This window comes from Phyllostomus discolor, chromosome 3 (genome assembly GCF_004126475.2).
Source record: "Phyllostomus discolor isolate MPI-MPIP mPhyDis1 chromosome 3, mPhyDis1.pri.v3, whole genome shotgun sequence".
Taxonomy (NCBI): domain Eukaryota; kingdom Metazoa; phylum Chordata; class Mammalia; order Chiroptera; family Phyllostomidae; genus Phyllostomus; species Phyllostomus discolor.
The window spans coordinates 136986394-136996163 of NC_040905.2; positions in this window are offsets into that span (position 1 = coordinate 136986394).

The following is a 9770-nucleotide window of genomic DNA, read 5'->3' on the forward strand; positions in this document are numbered from 1 at the left end:
AGAGATACAGTGCAGAGAGATCCTGTATCCCAAACTACAGGACAATATCATAACCAGGACATGAACAGTGATACACTGAAGATACAGAATATTTCCATCATCACACACAATCTCTCATGTTGCCTTACTTAGCCACACCCCCTCCCTCCCACAGCAATTACTTCCTTAATCCTTGGCAACAACTAGTTCAATTTTCTATAATATTCTTTAATTCAGCAGTGTTATTATATAAATTGAATCATACAGCATGCAACCTTTTCCCACTCAACATAATTCTGTGGTTACTCATCCCTTGTATGTATTAGTAGTTGTTTCTTTTTTATTGCTGGGTAGAATTCCATGATAAGGATGTATTGTACTAGAGTTTGTTTAACTGTTCACCCAATGAAGGACATCCGAGTTGTTTCCAGTTTTTGCTGTTACAAACAAAGCTGCAATATACATTCATGTACATATTTTTTTTGTGTGTGTGCATGTGTGCCTAGGCCTTCATTTCTCTGGGATAGTAGGAGTCCTGTTGCTGGGTTATTTGAAGTTTGCATGTTTAGTTTTTGATGAAACTGCCAAATTGTTTTCCAGAGATGTTTTATCATTTTATCTTCATATCAGCAGTCCATGAGTAATTCAGTTTCTCTATATCCTCACCTGAGTTTATGTTGTCACTATTTTTTTTTACTTTAGCCATTCTGCTAGACATGTAATGGTAACTCACTGTAGTTTTAATTTCATTTCCCTAGTGGCTAATGATGTTGAACATTTTCTCATGTGCTGATCTGTAATCTGGATATCTTCTTTGGTGAAATGTCTGTTTATGTCATTTTCCCATTTTCTAATTGGGCTTTTTTTTTAGTTGATTTTGAGAGTTTATTATATACATGTCATTGTCATATGTGGTTTGCAAATATTTTCTTCCAGGTGGTCTTTTCATTCTCTTAACAGTATCTTCTGCAAAGAAAAGATTTTCCAAATTAAACCCAACTCATCAAGTTTATCTTTTATGGATCATGCTTTTGGTGACAAGTATAAGAATTCTTTGCTTAGACCTACATTTCAAAGATTTTCTATTCTATTTTTTCCTAAAAGTTTTACAGTTTACATTTAAGTCTGTGATCCATTTTGAGTTATGTTTGTGTGTTTCTTTTCTTACTTTTTTTCTATAGATGTTCAACTGCCTGAGCACCATTTATTTTAAAGGCAATCTTTTCTCCACTGAATTGTTTTGTACCTTTGTCAAAATCTGTTGGGCATATTTGTATGAGGCTATTTCTGGGTTCTACCTTTTGTTCAATTGGTCTATGAGGTTATTCCTCTGGCAATACTACCATCTTGATTACTGTAGCTAACTAATATATAAAGTATACTAATTCTTTATACTTTATTTTTTCACAATTATTTTACTTTTCCAGTTGCTTTGCTGTTTCATATAAATTTTTTAATGATTTCGTATACATCTACAAAAGGTATTACTAGGATTTTAATAGTAATTGTGTTAAAACTATACATTAGTTTGGAGAGAATTGACATCTTTCCTATGTTTAAGCTTCCAATTCATGAATACAGTATGTCTCTCCATTTATTGATTTTCTTTCTTTGTTTCATGAGTGTTTTACAATTTTCATCATGCATATCCTGCACATGTTTTGTTAGATTTATATATAAGTGTTTACTTTTTTGAGCAACTGGAAATAGTACTGGTTCTTAAATTTTAGTGTCTTCATACTCATTGCTTGTGTATATACAGAAATATAATTTATATATATGTATGTATACATATACACATATACATATATACACATATACACACACACATACACATATATAATATATAGTGCTTTGTGACCCTGCTGAGATCATTTATTTGTCCTGTGATTTTTCCTTTTTTTTTTTGTGCAGATTCCTTGGCAGTTTCTATTAGACAATTATGTCATCTGCAAATGCTTTTATACTTTTCTCTTTATCTTATTTTTTGTAATACAGATATTTCACTTCTTTTTCTTGCCTTGTTGCCCTGACTAGAACTTTTGGCACTATGTTGAGTAAGAGTAGTAAGAGTAGAAATCCTTGCATTGTTTTTAATCTTAGGGGGAAAACATTCAGTCTTTCATCATTAAGTATAATGTTAGCTGCAGTTATTTTACTGATGCACTTTATCAGGTTTAGAAAGCTCTCCTCCATATTTTTCTGAACTTAAAAAAAATCATGAATGGGTATTGAATTTTTGTCAATTTCTTTTTCTGCATCATTGTTAAGATCATGTGGCTTTTTTTCTGGTAATATGATGGATTACGTTGATTGAGTTTCAAATATTGAAGCTCATAGCTGGGGGTGGGCATGGGGGTCATGACCTTATTACTAGGCAGTGGGGATGAAAATCCTAGTTTCCTACTTGGCCTTTTCTAACATCACCCCTGTTGGGGCCCCTTGTTCCAATCTCCCAAAGGTGTGGAAGTGTCACCTCTTTTCTCAGTCTTTGCTGGTATGACTGGGAGTGGGACCACTGTTTTTTTCTGGTCTTTGGCTAAAATAGAACAGTTATTATCTAAAAGTTGTCTTAGGCTTTGCCTGATATAGTCCTTTGGTTGAGGGAACAGGCTTATTTTTGGAGGGTTTTTAAAAAAATTTTTTTATTCTAACTTTTGATGTTGGGTTGCTAGCTATTTAGCTTGGGGTATTTGAGGCAAAAATAAAACCCAGGGAACTCACCACCATGTTCTCCCACTAGTTCTGTTATCCCTAACTGGTTTTTCTTCTCTCCATCTTTCAGAGACTTCTTGTGTTTGGTGTAGAAATCTGCTATAAGCCAATGTTTAGGAGTTTGAGTTGTACTTAGCAAGAAGAACAGGGAAATGTGCCTGCTCCCTCTTCTCAGAAGTGAATGTTCCCTATGCATATATTTTTAGATGTGGCTGCATTGGCTGCCTTGTACTGATGAATCAGGAGAAATCATATATTTATATACAGCAGCTTCCCTTCTTTGCTGTTCTGAATGATTGTAGTATTATTTGCCTGCTTTAGCAAACACAATTTATTTTACTTTTTTCATTTTTTACTGATAATTTTTAAAAATTGTTGTTCAAGTTCAGTTTTCTGTCCTTTACTCCCATCCCAGTTCACTCTCCCATCCCTCCCCACTTCCCTCCCATTCCTCCCCACTTCCCTCCCATTTCCACCCCCCCAGTTTTTGTCCATGTGTCCTTTAAATTTGTTCCTGTAAACCCTTCCTCTTTTCCCCTGAAATTCCCTCCCATCTCCCCTCTGGTCACTGTCAGCCTGTCCTCTATTTCAGTGTTTTTGGTTATATTTTGCTTGTTTGTTTGTTTTGTTGTTTAGGATCCTGTTAAAGGTGAGATCATGTGGTATTTGTCTTTCACTGCCTGGCTTATTTCACTTAGCATAATGCTTTCCAGCTCCATCCATGCTGTTGCAAAGGGTAGGAGCTCCTTCTTTCTTTCTGCTGCATAGAATTCCATTGTGTAAATGGACCATCGTTTTCTGATCCATTCATTGACTGATGGGCACCTAGGTTGCTTCCAGCACTTGGCTATTGTAAATTGTGCTGCTATGAACATTGGGGTGCATAGGTTCTTTTGGATTGGTGTTTCAGGGTTCTTAGGATATAATCCTAGCAGGATTATATCCTAAGGATATAATCATGGTGTTTGCAACTTGCCTTCAAATGGTTCAGGATAAAAGCCACTTTGAATATTTGTTCCCATGTTCCCTTTACTTTTCCATCATCTTCTCCCTTAGACACAGTATGTAGGGTCCAAAATGCTCTTGGGGATCCACCATAAATGATTTGTTTTAAAATTAAAAGGCAAACAATTATTTTCCAGGTCAAAGAAATGTTTTAACATATAACATTTAATAATTTATGTTTATGGCAATATAGCATAAAGTATAATTTTAATTTATTTCTATGGAGGAAAAGGCATACACATTGCCTAGGGCCCACAAAAGCCATGTAGCAACCCTATTTGCTGCTTGATGTGGACTCCGGCCAGTGGTGTCCGTGGTGTTGGGTATGCAACAAACAAATTCACATGGACTACCAAAGTCCTGTGGAGAAAAAGGGAGGGCATGGCCACTCTCTGAGAGAGAGAGCACCTCAACCCTTGCTTGGGCAGGCTTTTATTGCTTTCTATTAGCATACATCAAAGAAGGCTTTCATTCATTATGCTCAGGTTTGCTTTAGGTGATTAATTTTTACAAATAACACAGGATAGGATGCTACTGATTACTTCTTACAGATTAACAAGGAAAAAATGTTGCAAATGCAAGGGAACAATAAGAGTGATTGGTTTGGTTATACTCCATCCTTGGGAGAATTAGCACAGACTTTAGGAAGTTATTTTAAAGATATGCAGTAAACATTTGCAGATTCAATTCAGGATGAGGGAATTTTAGCAAAAGCAAGCCTCAAAGCAGCCTAGATTTAATGCAGGTCTGGTCTCCCATGGGAAAGCTGATCTGTGGATTTGGCTCCTGTGTACCACTTGTGCCCGCTGATTTTGTGATAGGGCTGGGCTACATTTGCCATAGCCAGGCAGATCAGTTCCCTATAGATGCTGTTAGAATTTTTTAAAAAAATCCTTAACTGAGGACATTTTCACTGCTTTTGGGGGAGGGCAGAGAGAGAGAGTGAGAGCAAGAGCTGTATTGATGTGAGAGACATTGATTGGTTGCCCCCATAGGTACCCCGACCAGGAGATCAAACTGCAAGTAATTATGCAGTTATGTGCCCTGACTGAGGATCTATCTCTTGACCATTCATTTTATGGTGTAGTGCTCCAACCAACTGAGCCACACTGGCCAGGGCTGGAATTTAAGCTCTGTGAGGCAGAGATAAATGCTGTTGTCCCTCTCCGTATTACAGACTGTCAATATAGTGCCTGGTAAGGGACCTAGTCTCAATTAGCATTTGTTGATTGAGAGAAAGGATCACTTTGACTGAGTTTTATGAATGCTGGACATATTCTTCTATTAAAAGTGTATGAACCACTCTTCTGTAAGCCAAGCATACATTAATTTTGGATTATCAAACATTTCTTATTATTAGCATCTCTTTCCCTTCTTATTTGTGTGGAAAATTGAAAACTGACTGCATTGGAAGGAAGGCATAGATCGAGGAGTGAGCAGTCATTTGTTGGCCACTCACTACATAGTAGGCAGTGACCTACATTCCAGACACTTTTTTCATGTTGTAAGTGCAATGTGTCTACCTCTAGGAGGAAAAGACATGATAATTGAATGAATATTTTTCTGTAGATAATTTGCATACAGCAACAGCAACAACAACAATGTAATAATAAATATTTGTTGATGCTTATCATGTACCAGAAAATGTGTTTAAAAATATTTGACCAGAATGATCTAATTTATTCCTTATAAAAGATCTCACATATAAAAACTAACAATATCTCACCTTATTTATTTTACTTTTTAAAGATTTTATTTACTTATTTTTAGAGAGAGGGGAAGGGAAGGAGAGGGAGAGAAATATCAATGTGAGGTTGCCTCTCACGTGCCCCCTACTGAGGACCTGACTCCTACCCCAGGCACTTGACCCAATTGGGAATCAAACTAGCGATCCTTTGATTTGCAGCCCATCCTCAATCCACTGAGCTACACCTGCCAGAGGTAATAATATTTCACTTTAGATAAGCAAACTGGGGGCTGAGAAGTTCAGTGACTCTATCAATACTGCACAGTGGTATTGGGTGAAAGTGGTAGGGCCAGGGCTTGAATCCAGGTCACTGGACTGAGGAGTACATATGCTTTGTTCTGTCCTGCCTCCCATGTGTCTCAGTTGTTAGTGTCTTTAACAAGCTGCTGTGAAAGCTTGGGCAATTATTTATTTATTTTTTTTCCAATAGCTTGCACTTGTGTGCATACACAATTTTGGATTATGTGCCTTACCCATAACTGTCATCAGTAGTGATGTCTGGAAGTGAGGGATCTGAAACCATTTTGTGATTCCAGGAAAGAGAAAAGAATGTTGAAAGAAAGTTGTAAAGATCCTTTTGCTACAACCTCATGCCTTGGAGTCAACGCCCTAATGGAGAGACCAGGATGTTGTGGTGTCCCTGGTGAGAGTGAGCATTACTGCAAAGCCTTTCATGTGTCCATTGGCCTGGCTGTAGTAGGCAGTTAGACAGCCTGACTCAGGTTCCATTAAGCTTACCCTGAGTTCCAACTTCTCTGTCTTTAGGACAGGCAGAGCCCCAAATTTGGGTCTGCTAACCTGAAGTCTATCTCTAGGAGGTAAGCAAGAGCCTTTAACACCAAAGTATCTAAGACTGAATGAGGCTGTTGCTATGCCTGGCCTGATCACAACTTTGACCATGGGAAAAACGGGGAGGTATCTAAGATCTGCAGGTTGCCTGTAAGCCCTAATCTCCTAAAACAATGAACAAGAATAGTCATATTTTAGGCAAGATTAACAGAATAGCTGCTGGATTATGAGCCCTGTGAGGAATAATCTGTTTTTTTGGTTTAAGAGATTAATAGACACACAGGGCCTATATTTAGGCAATGAGCAGACACATGAATGAATGAGTAAATGAATGAATCCCTCCCTGTGGAGACTGGTCTTCTTCCCTAGGTGAAACATTGGGAAAGCAGTGGAAATTAACAGTGGAAAATTATAATGGTGGGAAAGTGTAACCTGCCCCACCATTCTTTGGACATTGTGTCTGTAATTACTGACTCTAATATGTAGCTTGTAGATGAACAATATGTTTGTATAAGAATCTTAGGGACTAACTTCAAAAGATACAGACTCCAATCTTCAAGAATCTCAACTCTCAGAAATTTGCTGACCTTCATCTATGAAGTCAGATGACAGTAAATCAGGATTACACACATACTGGACCATCACTTGCCTTATCAGAAGGGACTGTGCTGGTCTGCATGTAGAGAACTTTTCAGTCCCCACCCTTGATCTCTTTGTTCTGTTCCTTTCCCCTTCCTCATAAAAACCTCTGCCTTCACTGGGATGTGGAGATAGGCTTTGTGACATGAGCCTCTTACCTTCTAGGAGATGGGCTTTGTGATATGAATCTCCCATCTTCCAGGAGATAGGCTTTGTGACATGAGTCTCCCGTCTTCCAGGTGGCCAGCATCTTTAAATAAACCACTTTCCTTTACATCAGCACTTGCTTCCCGAGTATTGGCTTTCATAGCAGCAGGCAGCTGGACCTGCATGTAATTACATAAGGATTTGGTAACATTTAATCTTTATTTTTCTTGTACCTTCTGTGATCTATTATATTTGCTGGCTTTATTATATACTGGGGAGCCTGAAGAGGGCTCACAATTCAATCAGGAAGGCAAAACAAATATGCAGCTTGTTAAAGCAGAATACTAGACAGAGGGAAATAGAGGTATGAAGTGGGCATTATGGGAATAGGACTGGGATAGTAATTGATTTATACAGGAAGAAGCTTAGGGTCAGTATCTTGAGAGAGATTGTTTTGAGCTGGTCTTAAAAGAAGTTCACCTGCCAACTGCAAGGCAGAGTGTCAGGAAGAAGGTGTACACATGTAAGGTTACTGAGTAGGGAGAAAGTGTGTCCCACTTTGGAAACTGCAAGAAAGGATGCATAGAAAGGATGGGGGCAGGGAAGGTGGAAGCTGGCCAGATGAGAAAGGGTTTTATCCAGTATGTAAAGGTATTTGCACTTAATATCACTGGGCTGAAGAGCCGCTGAACAATTTGTAGCAGAGTAACATTTGACTTCAGGAAAGATCTCTGGGACAAACTGGAGTGGAGTAAGATAGCAGGAAGGAAAACTCTGGAGACTGTTGGAGGTGCCTGCTGCAACACTTCAGGATGTTGGGGCTTGAAAAGCTATTGGATTGGCCAAAAAGTCCCTTTAGTTTTTTTTCTGTAAAATAGCAGACATTTTTCACTTTCACTAATAACTTCATTGATCTGGATATTTTGAGTATGTTGGATATGTACTGTGTGGTATAATGTTGATTGTTCTCAACTAATGTCTCAATTTGATTGCTATCAACTTCAGCTGGTTTACCCAGCCATGGAGCATCCACCATCCAGCAAGAAATATCTAGCACACAACTTCCCAAACCACTTTTGACATGTTCGATCAGTCACAGTACCTTCTCCATACACTGCACAAATCTTTTTTTTCACATTTCAGTTGCATTTTTACCTTTTTTTTAAATAAAGTATAATATGCCAAAAATATTGTGTACTTTCTTTCATCTTCAAAATTAATTGCCTACACAAAAATTCACTAATTTTGATGATTTTTTTTAAACACACACTGACATGACAGTGGTCACAATACAATCCAACAAAATGGTTTCAAATGAAGTTAAATATAACTAAGCACTAATAGAGTTATCTTACAGAAAAGAATGAATGAACTTTTGGCCATCCCAATAGTACAGGGTGAGTATTCTTTCAGGTTCAGATGGAGGAATAAAGAGTGTCCCAAGCAGCAGAGGCAGCATGATCAAAAAGCCCCATCAATTCTCAGCAGAAAACAGAAAGATTAAGCTGTTCAATTTGCAAGAGGCAATGGGTATATCAAGCAATTATAGGAAGGGGAGGCTGGAAATGTAGGTTGGAAGAAAACCAGTGAGCTGTTGAAGGCTTTTAATGCTAGGAGAGTTAATACAAGACAGTATAGCATCCCAGTTAACTGTCAGCATTTCTAATGAAGGAACCATCAGATCTCTGTTTTAGAGACAAAGGTGATCCAAAGTATAGGGAGACCTGACTGGAGGAGAGGAAGAGGGGATGGGAGGAAGGGGAGGGAGAAGGGGAAGAGGGGGGAGGGAAGAAAAAGGGGAAAGGGGAGGAGAAAAGGGAAAGGGAGAAGGAAAGGAAGAGGAGGGGGAAGGAGTGGGGAAGGAGGAAAACTGCAATAATTCAGACAGGAGATGATAAGGCTCTGTACCAAGACATGGCTATAAGAATAAATTTCATCTCTTAGATCAAAAAGCAGATTATTCTTTATAGGGCTCATACTGGGGACACCGTTTAGTCCCCAGTTTAGCTGTTCTGCCTACAATATGACTGGTTCTGTCCATTCTCTTAGCAGATTTGGGCTTACAGATAACCTGCAGATCTTAGATAGCTCCTAGTTTTTACATGGTCAGTAGTGTAGTTAGACACTTTAAGTGGCAGTATAGTACATCATCAATGTTTGTATAGCAGAAACTTTCTCCCCAGAGCCAGAGTTAGTACAGGACCCATGGGTATGGATTGCAGAATTAAGGGGAAATGTGCTCACTGTACCTCTTTATAATTCTGGCACCCAATGTGGAAAAATGATCTTTAGCATCAATGTCCAAAAGTAAACAAGATATCAAGATCTCACACTTCATTATTTAGAAGTAAGAATCAATTTGTTATTTTTATATTTTTGTTGTGGTTATTTGTATATTTCCTTTAAGCAGATGGTTGGTTAGATTGGTCCAAATTGTTGTGTTCTTTTTAACTAAGAGGAGGTGCTATTCAAGGGCTCTCCTTTGTTTTACTCTTTTGTGTTCAAATTCCTTTGCACGAGTATGTGTACAAGTGTATCACTTTAAGAGCTGGGCTGGAGTAGGTGATGTGGTGATTATTTTGAGAAGCAAATGAATTGAAATGTGAACACAAAACACCTATGCTGAGTGTACCAGGAATTCACTCTTGTTCAAACTTTGCAATTTTTCTTAAAATTCTGGAAGAGATTTTAGTAAAAAGTAAGTCTAATTTATGCAATGACACAATCATGGTATCTATGATACCCAGTA